Source organism: Triticum urartu, unplaced genomic scaffold, assembly GCF_056163025.1.
Source record: "Triticum urartu cultivar PI428250 unplaced genomic scaffold, HENAU_Tu73 scaffold2, whole genome shotgun sequence".
Lineage (NCBI taxonomy): Eukaryota > Viridiplantae > Streptophyta > Magnoliopsida > Poales > Poaceae > Triticum > Triticum urartu.
The window spans coordinates 10,642,942-10,654,894 of NW_028260368.1; the positions used below are offsets into that span (position 1 = coordinate 10,642,942).

The 11,953-nt window shown below is 35.7% G+C and overlaps 3 non-coding genes across 3 annotated transcripts; 2 read left to right on the forward strand and 1 right to left on the reverse strand.

The window, feature by feature from the left end:
• Positions 1–713: 713 nt before the first annotated feature.
• TRNAS-GGA (transfer RNA serine (anticodon GGA)) lies at positions 714–800 on the forward strand. Its single transcript has one exon. It is a non-coding gene; the product is annotated as a tRNA-Ser (tRNA).
• A 1,219-nt stretch (positions 801–2,019) lies between these two features.
• TRNAT-UGU (transfer RNA threonine (anticodon UGU)) lies at positions 2,020–2,092 on the reverse strand. The gene has a single exon. It is a non-coding gene; the product is annotated as a tRNA-Thr (tRNA).
• A 1,669-nt stretch (positions 2,093–3,761) lies between these two features.
• TRNAF-GAA (transfer RNA phenylalanine (anticodon GAA)) lies at positions 3,762–3,834 on the forward strand. The gene has a single exon. It is a non-coding gene; the product is annotated as a tRNA-Phe (tRNA).
• Positions 3,835–11,953: the final 8,119 nt, after the last annotated feature.

Consider the following 11,953-nt stretch of genomic DNA (forward strand, 5'->3'; position numbering starts at 1 on the left):
TCCTGAGGTTGTCGGAATTATTCGCAATAAAATATTGGCTACAATTGAGGAGGTCTTATCAATGAAATTTCCATTTCCACGGGATCTAGGCATAATTCCCAACCCATTCTATATAGAATTGTTTTCATTCCTTCACAAAATAACATAAAAACAAACACATTCGATTCTTATAATTATAAATAGATTGATCCATATGCTCTACTCTAAATCCATATGCTTTAAATGGATAAGAGAGATATGGATTTTCCGCTCAGCTCAAATTGTATCCTTTTCCTTCTGCTTGGACACGAAGAGATATGAAATATTTGACTAAGACTGGATTTCATTCCACTTTCCTATTTCTGAACAACAACTTATGTTATCAACTATTTCGTGTTTTCAAAGTTATTAATTGTCTCATACCCTATTTTTGATTTCGATAGTATGGTGTAGCGTATCTTATGCAAACGGAATTCTAAGGTTTCTTTATTTTATTATGCAATAAGAAGAATTCTTCCATTTTCTTTTTCTTTAGTTGCGGGAAAACCCAAATTAAAACTTTTATTTTATAGCGAGCGCAATTTCTAGTAAAAAATCCTGTATCCTTCCACTTAGATCAAAAGGAATTTTTCCAATAGAACTATGGAACCCCCGAGTGGTTGCGGTTGTACCTGTACTGCAGGAATAAGAAAACTCGCTATTCACTCAGTTTATTTTCCATAATAAGTTATGTAGGAGAGATGGCCGAGCGGTTCAAGGCGTAGCATTGGAACTGCTATGTAGACTTTTGTTTACCGAGGGTTCGAATCCCTCTCTTTCCGTTTTTCTTAATTCATCAACGTTAAGGATCACAATGTATCAAATCAAATAACAATTTTTTCCAGCAATAATATAATATCTTATATTATCTTATTTTGATTTAATAGAAATTAGAAATTCTCTATAGCAAATTACTGTGGTATGTAAAATACACATAGAGGAAAAAAGAAAAAAGGATCCTAATCCTAGGGTTAATCAATTTTAGCTAGTTGATGGGAAAATACAAATTAATGGTAATGGTCTTAGGGCGATTTAGTTCGGGGAAAGGGGAAGGGGAAGAAAATTCTATGAACCTTTCCTTTTTTCGTTAAGTTCAAGTCTGACGAGAGTAATATTCTACAACTAACAACTCATTTATTTTGAGACCGACCCACTTCCTATCTAGGATTTTATTTACTAGTCCTTTATATTCCAACGTGTCAATCGCCAAATGCTTTGGCAATTTCCCCGGGTCCGATGAAGCAATATAATTTTGAACCAGACCTTTTGATCTTTGGTTATCTTTCGTAGTAATAATATCTCGGGGTTTGCAACGAAAACTTGGTATATTGACTATACGACCATTAACTAAAATATGTCTATGGTTGACTAATTGGCGGGCCCCAGGAATGGTTGAAGCCATACCCAATCGAAAAAGGATATTATCCAAACGCATTTCAAGTAATTGTAGTAAAACCTGGCCTGTTGACCTTTTTGCTTTTCCAGCGATATGTACATATCTAAGTAATTGTCGTTCTGTCAGACCATAATGAAAACGCAATTTCTGTTTTTCTTGAAGACGAATACGATATTGCTCCTTTTTCCCAGAATTGAATTTTTTTTTAAGATTACTTCCGGATTTAGGTGTTTTTCTAGTGAGTCCTGGTAAAGCTCCCAGACGGCGTATTTTTTTTAAACGAGGTCCTCGATAACGGGACATGAAGACTCCTTTTTTTATTTTATTGAAATTTCATTTTACACAATTAATTTCATTGTATTTACATTACAGAATACATCGAAATTAAAACTGAATTAAACTACAGGATAAACAGAGTAAAATCAACTAAAGTACCCCAAAAAATGGAATTTCATCAAAATCTTTTTTTTTTGTATATATATTATTTATTTTATTGTTTTGTATCTAGCAAAATTGTAAGGTAAAAAACATAAAAGATCCTGGATTCTCCATTTAATTCGGAAAAAAAGAGATTCTTGTTCGTAGAACATCGATAGAGAAAAAAAAGCCGACTATCGGATTTGAACCGATGACCCTCGCATTACAAATGCGATGCTCTAACCTCTGAGCTAAGTGGGCTTACATAACGGAAATAGTGTAACAAATAGAAATAGGTATAGTATAGGAAATCCGTAAAATCTCAGATATTAGTTATTAATCTTAGCTATTAACTAGTTCTAAATTTGAAGTTATACTTATAAAAATAAAAAAATACTAAAACTTCTTAAAGATAAAGTTAGCTTGATATGCTTAACTATAGGATATTAAAAAAAATAAAATTATAGAATTTATTGGTATTTTCATTCGATCATTATAGACTTTATTATTTGTTAATAATTTGAGGATTAATATTTCACTAAGGGGAACATAGAGTCAGAGTAAATAAAATTGCTAATTCTGATTAGAAAAAAAGAATAAATATCAAGCGTTATAGTATAATTTTGAATACTATAAAAAAGTAAGACGGGAGGTGGGGGAGATAAAAACTTTTGGATATATTGATTCGGATTGAATTGCAAATACATCAAGGATAGAATCAATTCAATTCTGAATTGCAATAAGCAAGCGAGGTCTCTCAAATAGAGTCGAACTGAACTGCTAGACTACGTTGAGTGATGAACTCAATGATTCAAAAAAAAAACTAAGAGATGGATGAAATTACACAAGGAATCCTGGTCTCAAAGAAGAGGGAAATGGGGATATGGCGAAATCGGTAGACGCTACGGACTTGATTGTATTGAGCCTTGGTATGGAAACCTGCTAAGTGGTAACTTCCAAATTCAGAGAAACCCTGGAATTAAAAAAGGGCAATCCTGAGCCAAATCCGTGTTTTGAGAAAACAAGGGGTTCTCGAACTAGAATACAAAGGAAAAGGATAGGTGCAGAGACTCAATGGAAGCTGTTCTAACGAATCGAGTTAATTACGTTGTGTTGTTAGTGGAATTCCTTCTAGTTCTAAATTAGAGAAAGAGGGGTTTTATACCTTATACATTTAATAAACACGTATAGATACTGACATAGCAAACGATTAATCACAGAACTCATATTATATTCTAATTATAATATAGGTTCTTTATCTTTTTTAAAAATGAAATTAGAAATGATAATGATTATGAAATAAAAAACTCATATCATAATTTTTTTTTTTCATTATTGTGAATCCACTCCAATCGAATATTGAATAATCAAATTCTTCAATTAAAATTCAAAGTTTTCGAGATCTTTAAAAAAGTGGATTAATCGGACGAGGACAAAGAGAGAGTCCCATTCTACATGTCAATACTGACAACAATGAAATTTCTAGTAAAAGGAAAATCCGTCGACTTTATAAGTTGTGAGGGTTCAAGTCCCTCTATCCCCAAATCCTCTTTTATTCCCTAACTATACTATATTATTATTATTTATCCTCTTTTTTTTTTTCTTTTTATCAATGCACTTTTTTTTCTTTTTATCAATGCAATGGGTTTAAGATTCATTAGCTTTCTCATTCTACTCTTTCACAAAGGAATGCGAAGAGAACTCAATGGATCTTATCCTATTCATTGAATAGATTTCTTTTTTATTAGAGTATCGGCAAGAAATCTTGGTTATTCACTCTATTTTTAAGTTTTATTTAAGTAAACCATGCACAATGCATAGGACTACCCCCCCCATTTTCAAATTTAAAATTTGAAATACTTTAATTAATTTTTAGTCCTTTTAATTGACATAGATACAAATACTCTACTAGGATGATGCACAAGAAAAGGTCAGGATAGCTCAGTTGGTAGAGCAGAGGACTGAAAATCCTCGTGTCACCAGTTCAAATCTGGTTCCTGGCAGAGAAAAAAAAAAAAAAGATCCACCGAATAGGTATTGATCCAAATACCTCGAGATGGATTGTGATACATATTCATTAATAATATTTATTCATCTAAGTGGATAAATCTATAATATAAATATAGAGGCACTTCTTTTTCTTTTTAAAGAAGTTTTAAAATATATCTTTTCTTTATGATAAAGAAGGGGGTGAGATTCCCCTTTATTTTTTTGCGTTTCTTAATTTTGTATTCCGCTATTCCGACGAATATTTTTTTAGTCTTGCTTATCTTTATCTTATCTTATTTTCCTAGTTGTGCTAAGTAATGTGCGCGGTACAAAGTTCCTGGTAGAGAACTTCTTTGAGTCATCCTATTTTTCTGTTCATATGAAGGAAATTAATATGCGATTTTCAAAATAGGGGAATCCAAATGAAACCCTTTTTTTGCTCAGTCTATCTGGAATGCTTTTGTATAATTAGGAATTAATTATAAATAGGTATTCCGTTTCATCTAGGAAAAGAACCTAAAAATATTCCTTGACTTGAATAAAATCTGGAGTTGTGTTGTATAAGTGAGCATGAATTTCTTATCATTCAATGAGCATCTTGTATTTCATAAAAATTGGGGGTTATATAATCCTTACGTAAGGGCCAGCCTATCCAACTTTCAGGCATTAGGATACGTTTAAGGCGCGGATGATTATCATAAGAGATTCCCACCATATCATAAGATTCGCGTTCTTGAAAATCGGCACTTCTCCAAATCCAGAAGACAGACGGAATTCTAGGATTATCCTTTTGGGCAAAGACTTTTATGCAGACTTCTTCTGGATTATCTATACCATATTGTATTCTCGTAAGATGATACACGCTAGCTAAAGATCCACCGGGTGCTACATCATAAGCACATTGGGAGCGTAAATAATTGTAACCATATACATATAAAATGACAGCAATGGAATCCCAATCCCCTGCTTTTATTTGTAAAGTCTCTATTCCTCGGTGATCAAAGCCCAAAGATCTATGAACCACCTCATGTTTGACTAGCCAATTAGATAACCAACCCTGCTGCATTGTCTTCATCTCTCCCTCTTTGTATAAATATTTCACATTTCGGATGCAAGTTTGAAAGATTGCCCTGCTTTTTATTTTTCTACACAAAAGAGCCCCTCTCCTAATTCACTAATTTGTAGGAAGGTACTGAACTTTTGGATTTGAAAAAAGTTTCAGAAGATATATCTAATGTAGATGGTGATTGATAGAGCAATTCTTGCTCATAAGTTCCTGTATGAGTACTGCGCCTAACATAAAGCTTGTGACTGGTAGTAAAACATCTATTTTTATTTTGAGATAGAGTTTGATCCTCAACTATTTCTCGCGATATCTTCTTACGAAGTTTTGTTAGGGCATCTATAACTGCCTCCGGTTTAGGTGGGCAGCCCGGCAAGTAGACATCCACAGGAATTAACTTATCAACTCCCCGAACAGTACTATAGGAATCCGTACTGAACATTCCCCCTGTAATAGTACAGGCTCCCATAGCAATGACGTATTTTGGTTCAGGCATTTGCTCGTATAATCTCACTAAAGAGGGAGCCATTTTCATTGTTACCGTACCGGCTGTTAAAATTAGGTCTGCTTGCCTAGGACTTGATCTTGGTACCAATCCATAACGATCAAAGTCGAATCGTGAGCCTATTAATGAAGCAAATTCAATGAAACAACAACTGGTACCGTATAGAAGGGGCCATAAACTGGAGAGTCTTGACCAATTCGAAAGATCATTTGGTGTAGTTGAAATAACAGAATTGGAACTTGTTTGGTCAAGTAAGGGAAACTCAATCAAATTCATAACTGTCTCAATAGAATCTTTTCCTTCTTTTTTTTTGTCTAAATATTCAGTTAAGACCATTCCAAGGCTCCTTTTCGCCATGCATAAACTAAACCAACAACTAAGATAAGCACGAAAATCAAAGCTTCGATAAAAACGGATACACCCAATACGTCGAAACTCATTGCCCAAGGGTATAGAAAGACGGTTTCCACATCAAAAACAACAAAAACGAGCGCAAACATATAATAGCGTATTCGGAATTGTACCCAAGCCCCTCCCATGGGTTCTATACCCGATTCATAACTAGAAAGCTTCTCTGGTCCTTCACTAACCGGGGCTAAAAGTCCTGAAATCGAAAATGCCAAAATAGGAATAAGGCTTGCTATTATTAGAAATGTCCAAAAAATATCATATTCGTGAAGCAGAAACATAATGTACTCCCATTAATGTGGAATAGGCGGAACTTAAATTAGTCAATTCAATTCAGCATTGTCAATTTATCCAGAACTTCTCTCTTTTCCTCGGTGAAACAAGAATCTTTTTTGTTCAAACAAAAGCGCTTAGTTTAAGTTTAGCCTTTGTTTCCTCTGTGCTGCATCTTCTTTAAAGATTCATCCAATGGAATCCCAACTCCCTTTCTTTTGGATTTCCATTCTATTTAGATATGGTGTATGTAGATCTAATTCTTATATAAAGAAAACTTTCTCGTTTCACTTTGTCTCGCTTTCTCTAGAATCTCTAGAAAAAAGAATAGCTCTATCCTTTATTTAATATTTAATAATAAAATAATAAGAGACTATTAAATAAAAATGAGAATACTACTAAATTAGAACCTAATTAAGATAGTAGGACTAATCTATGCAGTATAATTAATGAGAAGTAATACTATAAAATAAAAATAAAGAACTCTATTTCAGAACTATGAGACAGAATATTCTGTTTTCTTATTTACTCTTTACTTTATTTTTTCTATTTAAAGTTGATCAATTTACATAATGTATCTATAAACAAAGTAATAAATATACTTAAAACAAAGTAGGAATTCGCAAAATGGATAAAATCATTGCAGTTATTATAGGGAAGTCTAGAGATATCCTATTTGAAGGAGGACGGGATTCAAATCAGGGAAAGGATCCTTTCTTCTATTGATTTGATAGAAATTCGTTTTTCTTTTCCTGTCTGTATGATTTTGATTTTCGATGAATGAGCCTTTGGTAATGCTTTTATCTCTATTCTATGTCGCAGGCGCCTATCCAGTCTATAAACAAATACTAATGAGAAAATGAAAACTATACTAAACTAAAGAAAACATAGGATAGAGATCCTAAAATCTAAAAAAGGGCATATTAGGGCTATACGGATTCGAACCGTAGACCTTCTCGGTAAAACAGATCAAACGGATTATTATCGAAATGATTTGAACTGTTTCAAAGACCCAACATGCATTTTTTTGCATTGGGCTCTTTCATAAACTGATTTAAAGATCAGTTAGTCCACCATAGTTTTTCTTTACGGAAAGATAATGAGATGGCTCCCTGTGCTCTGATTGATTTTTTGTATTATGATCTATCTAGGAGCAATACCAAAGTGTTTCAAAGGAGGATTACCTTGACTTAGGTCTGCCTCCGGTCTAAATTAAATCAACCTAAGTGAAATGGAGTCTCTATCGTTCCACTGCAAGAGTTAACTATGAGACTTCATACACCTTAAAGTTCATAGAACGAAAAGAAGTTTTTTGGAGGCCCTTATCCTCATTACGCCTAGCATTTAGTGGGCTGGATATTTACCTTATCAACTAGCAAATCCATAAGGGTTCTATTTGATTAGGCACCTGAATTGGCACCTGAATCGGACTGAACCGACTGTTTGTCAGGCTACTGTTCTCCTATTCTCTCGAATCTATGAAGTAAGACATTGATTTTGCAATAAGATCGATTATGTTCATTGCATAATAAGCTCCTTTGAAAAGCATTGGCGCACGTGTAAACGAGTTGCTCTACCGAACTGAGCTATAGCCCTTATCAGAGATATCTTAACATATAGATAATTTCTTGTCAAGATGAATATTTTCTAATGCCAGAGGATACCCCTTTGATCTGTATCTGTTTAGTATTTAGTTTAGTATTTAGTATATAACAGACCAATAACAGAGCGGTATTGCTTAGAAAAGGGATTCAATATATAATCGATCGAAGTAATGGGTCTTCCTTTGTGGTGATAAATTGCCTACTTAACTCAGTGGTTAGAGTATTGCTTTCATACGGCGGGAGTCATTGGTTCAAATCCAATAGTAGGTAAGTAGGTAGAAAAATTACTAGATAGCATTGGACTTACTTCGCTTCGCTATCTAATAACTTTTTCTACCCCTCTTCCCTTTTTCTTTGTATCAACTATAAACCACTGGATTGTCTTCAATTGGATGGGGGAATCCAATTGACAGCCTCGATTCGTATCCTAGCTCGTCTGAGAGCGAGCTTCGCTTCAACCAAATCTTTCGTACCCTCAGCTTTACTCAAGTTAGCTTCGGCTATTTCAAGTGCCTTTTGAGCTTCTTCCGGATCAATATCACTACCCAGTTCCGCATCATTTCCTAAAATGATGATCTCATTATTAACTATTCTCGCAAAACCGCTCCACAGAATCGCTGTTAACCATTGGTCGTTGAGGAGGCGTATTCTCAAAGGACCCATATCTACTGCTGTGTTAATGGGGGCGTGGTTTGGTAATACGCCAATTTGGCCACTATTAGTGGATAAAATGATTTCTTTCACTTCACAATCCCAAATAATTCGCTTAGGAGTCAGTACATAAAGATTTAATTTCATTTCTTCGATTTGTTCTCCTCTTCTAAGGTTATAGCTTTCGTGCTAGCTTCATCGATGTTACCCACCAAATAAAAAGCCTGTTCAGGTAGGCCGTCTAATTCTCCGGAAAGGATTAGTTGAAATCCCCTAATAGTTTCCGCAAGAGCAACATACTTTCCTGGAGAACCAGTAAAAACTTCTGCCACAAAGAACGGTTGTGATAAGAAACGCTCAATTTTTCTTGCTCTTGCTACAGTTAAACGATCCTCTTCCGATAATTCATCCAAGCCAAGAATTGCGATAATGTCCTGAAGTTCTTTGTAACGTTGTAAAGTTTCCTTAACTCTTTGCGCAGTTTCATAATGTTCGTTGCCAACGATCCGAGGCTGTAACATAGTCGAGGTTGAATCTAAAGGATCTACTGCTGGATAAATACCCTTGGAAGCTAATCCTCTGGAAAGTACGGTAGTAGCATCCAAATGTGCAAATGTTGTGGCAGGGGCAGGGTCGGTCAAATCGTCTGCAGGTACATAAACTGCTTGAATCGAAGTTATAGATCCCTTTTTAGTAGAAGCAATTCTTTCTTGCAAAGAACCCATTTCTGTACTAAGAGTAGGTTGATAACCCACTGCGGAGGGCATTCTCCCTAATAAAGCGGATACCTCTGATCCTGCTTGAACAAAACGAAAGATATTATCGATAAATAAAAGCACGTCTTGCTTATTAACATCTCGGAAATATTCCGCCATAGTTAGGGCAGTTAAACCAACTCTCATACGAGCTCCCGGTGGTTCATTCATTTGGCCATAGACTAGAGCTACCTTTGATTCCTCAATATTTTTTTCATTAATTACTCCGGATTCCTTCATTTCCATATAAAGATCATTTCCTTCACGAGTCCGTTCCCCTACTCCACCGAATACGGATACGCCCCCATGAGCTTTAGCAATGTTATTGATTAATTCCATGATCAGTACTGTTTTACCTACTCCAGCCCCCCCAAATAGTCCTATTTTTCCTCCACGTCGATAAGGAGCTAAAAGATCGACGACCTTAATACCTGTTTCAAAGATGGATAATTTCGTATCTAACTCGATAAAGGCAGGCGCAGATCTATGAATAGGGAACGTTGCACTACTATCTACAGGACCCAAATTGTCAACAGGCTCCCCAAGAACGTTGAAAATTCGTCCGAGAGTAGCTCCACCGACCGGAACACTGAGAGGAGCTCCCGTGTCAATCACTTCCATTCCTCTCATCAACCCGTCCGTAGCACTCATAGCTACAGCTCTAACTCGATTATTTCCTAATAATTGTTGTACCTCACAAGTCACATTAATTTGCTTATCGGCAGTGTCTCTACTCTGGACTACCAAAGCGTTATAAATATAAGGTAACTTGCCTGGGGGAAAAGTGACATCCAGCACGGGTCCAATAATTTGATCGATACGACCTGTACTTTTTTCTTCAATTGTGGAAACCCCGGGAGGAGAAGTAGTAGGATTGGTTCTCATAATTATCACATAATTAAAAAAAAGGAATTTGTCGAAATTTTTCTTTTTTTATTGTTGAATAATGCCAAATCAAATCAAAAAAAATCCAAAAGTAAAAAGGAAATGAATTAGTTAATTCAATAAGAGAGAAAAGGGGACCAGGACTTGATTTCGTTGCCCAAGCGAATCCCATTCAATCGTTTACTCATGGAATGAGTCCATTGGAAAGTTCAATCAATCTTTTTTTTCATATACATTTTGCCTTTTGTGGAGGATCTGTGCCTACTCTACTTTCCTATCTAGGACTTCGATATACAAAATATATACTACTGTGAAGCATAGATTGCTGTCAACAAAGAATTTTATTAGTATTTAGTTAGGTATTTGCATTCAAAATAAGAAAAGAGAACTATTAAGAACTTGTAAAATAAGGATTAGGAATTAATTTGGGTTGCGCTATATCTATCAAAGAGTATACAATAATTATGGATTTGGTAAATCAAATCCATGGTTTAATAACGAACCGTGTTAACTTACCATAACAACAACTCAATTCCTATCGAATTCCTATATTGGAATTCCTATAGGATAGAACATACACAGGGTGTACGCATTATATATGAATGAAACATATTCATTAACCTAAGCATGCCCTCAATTTTCTTTAATGAGTTGATATTATATTAATTGAATATCCTTTTTGTTTTACGAGATTTTTGCTAAAGTTTCATTTACGCCTAATTAACATCGAGTAGACCCTGTTATTGTGAGAATTCTTAATTCAAGAGTTATAGGGAGGGACTTATGTCACCACAAACAGAAACTAAAGCAGGTGTTGGATTTCAAGCTGGTGTTAAAGATTATAAATTGACTTACTACACCCCAGAGTATGAAACTAAGGATACTGATATCTTGGCAGCATTCCGAGTAAGTCCTCAGCCTGGGGTTCCGCCCGAAGAAGCAGGGGCTGCAGTAGCTGCCGAATCTTCTACTGGTACATGGACAACTGTTTGGACTGATGGACTTACCAGTCTTGATCGTTACAAAGGACGATGCTATCACATCGAGCCTGTTGCTGGGGAAGACAACCAATGGATCTGTTATGTAGCTTATCCATTAGACCTATTTGAAGAGGGTTCCGTTACTAACATGTTTACTTCCATTGTAGGTAACGTATTTGGTTTCAAAGCCCTACGTGCTCTACGTTTGGAGGATCTACGAATTCCCCCTACTTATTCAAAAACTTTCCAAGGCCCGCCTCATGGTATCCAAGTTGAAAGAGATAAGTTGAACAAGTACGGTCGTCCTTTATTGGGATGTACTATTAAACCAAAATTGGGATTATCCGCAAAAAATTATGGTAGAGCGTGTTATGAGTGTCTACGTGGTGGACTTGATTTTACCAAAGATGATGAAAACGTAAACTCACAACCATTTATGCGCTGGAGAGACCGTTTTGTCTTTTGTGCCGAAGCTATTTATAAATCACAGGCCGAAACCGGTGAAATCAAGGGGCATTACTTGAATGCGACTGCGGGTACATGTGAAGAAATGATTAAGAGAGCTGTATTTGCAAGAGAATTAGGGGTTCCTATTGTAATGCATGACTACTTAACTGGGGGATTCACCGCAAATACTACTTTGGCTCATTATTGCCGCGACAATGGCCTACTTCTTCACATTCACCGTGCAATGCATGCAGTTATTGATAGACAGAAAAATCATGGTATGCATTTCCGTGTATTAGCTAAAGCATTGCGTATGTCTGGGGGAGATCATATCCACTCCGGTACAGTAGTAGGTAAGTTAGAAGGGGAACGCGAAATGACTTTAGGTTTTGTTGATTTATTGCGCGATGATTTTATTGAAAAAGATCGTGCTCGCGGTATCTTTTTCACTCAGGACTGGGTATCCATGCCAGGTGTTATACCGGTAGCTTCAGGTGGTATTCATGTTTGGCATATGCCAGCTCTGACCGAAATCTTTGGGGACGATTCTGTATTACAATTT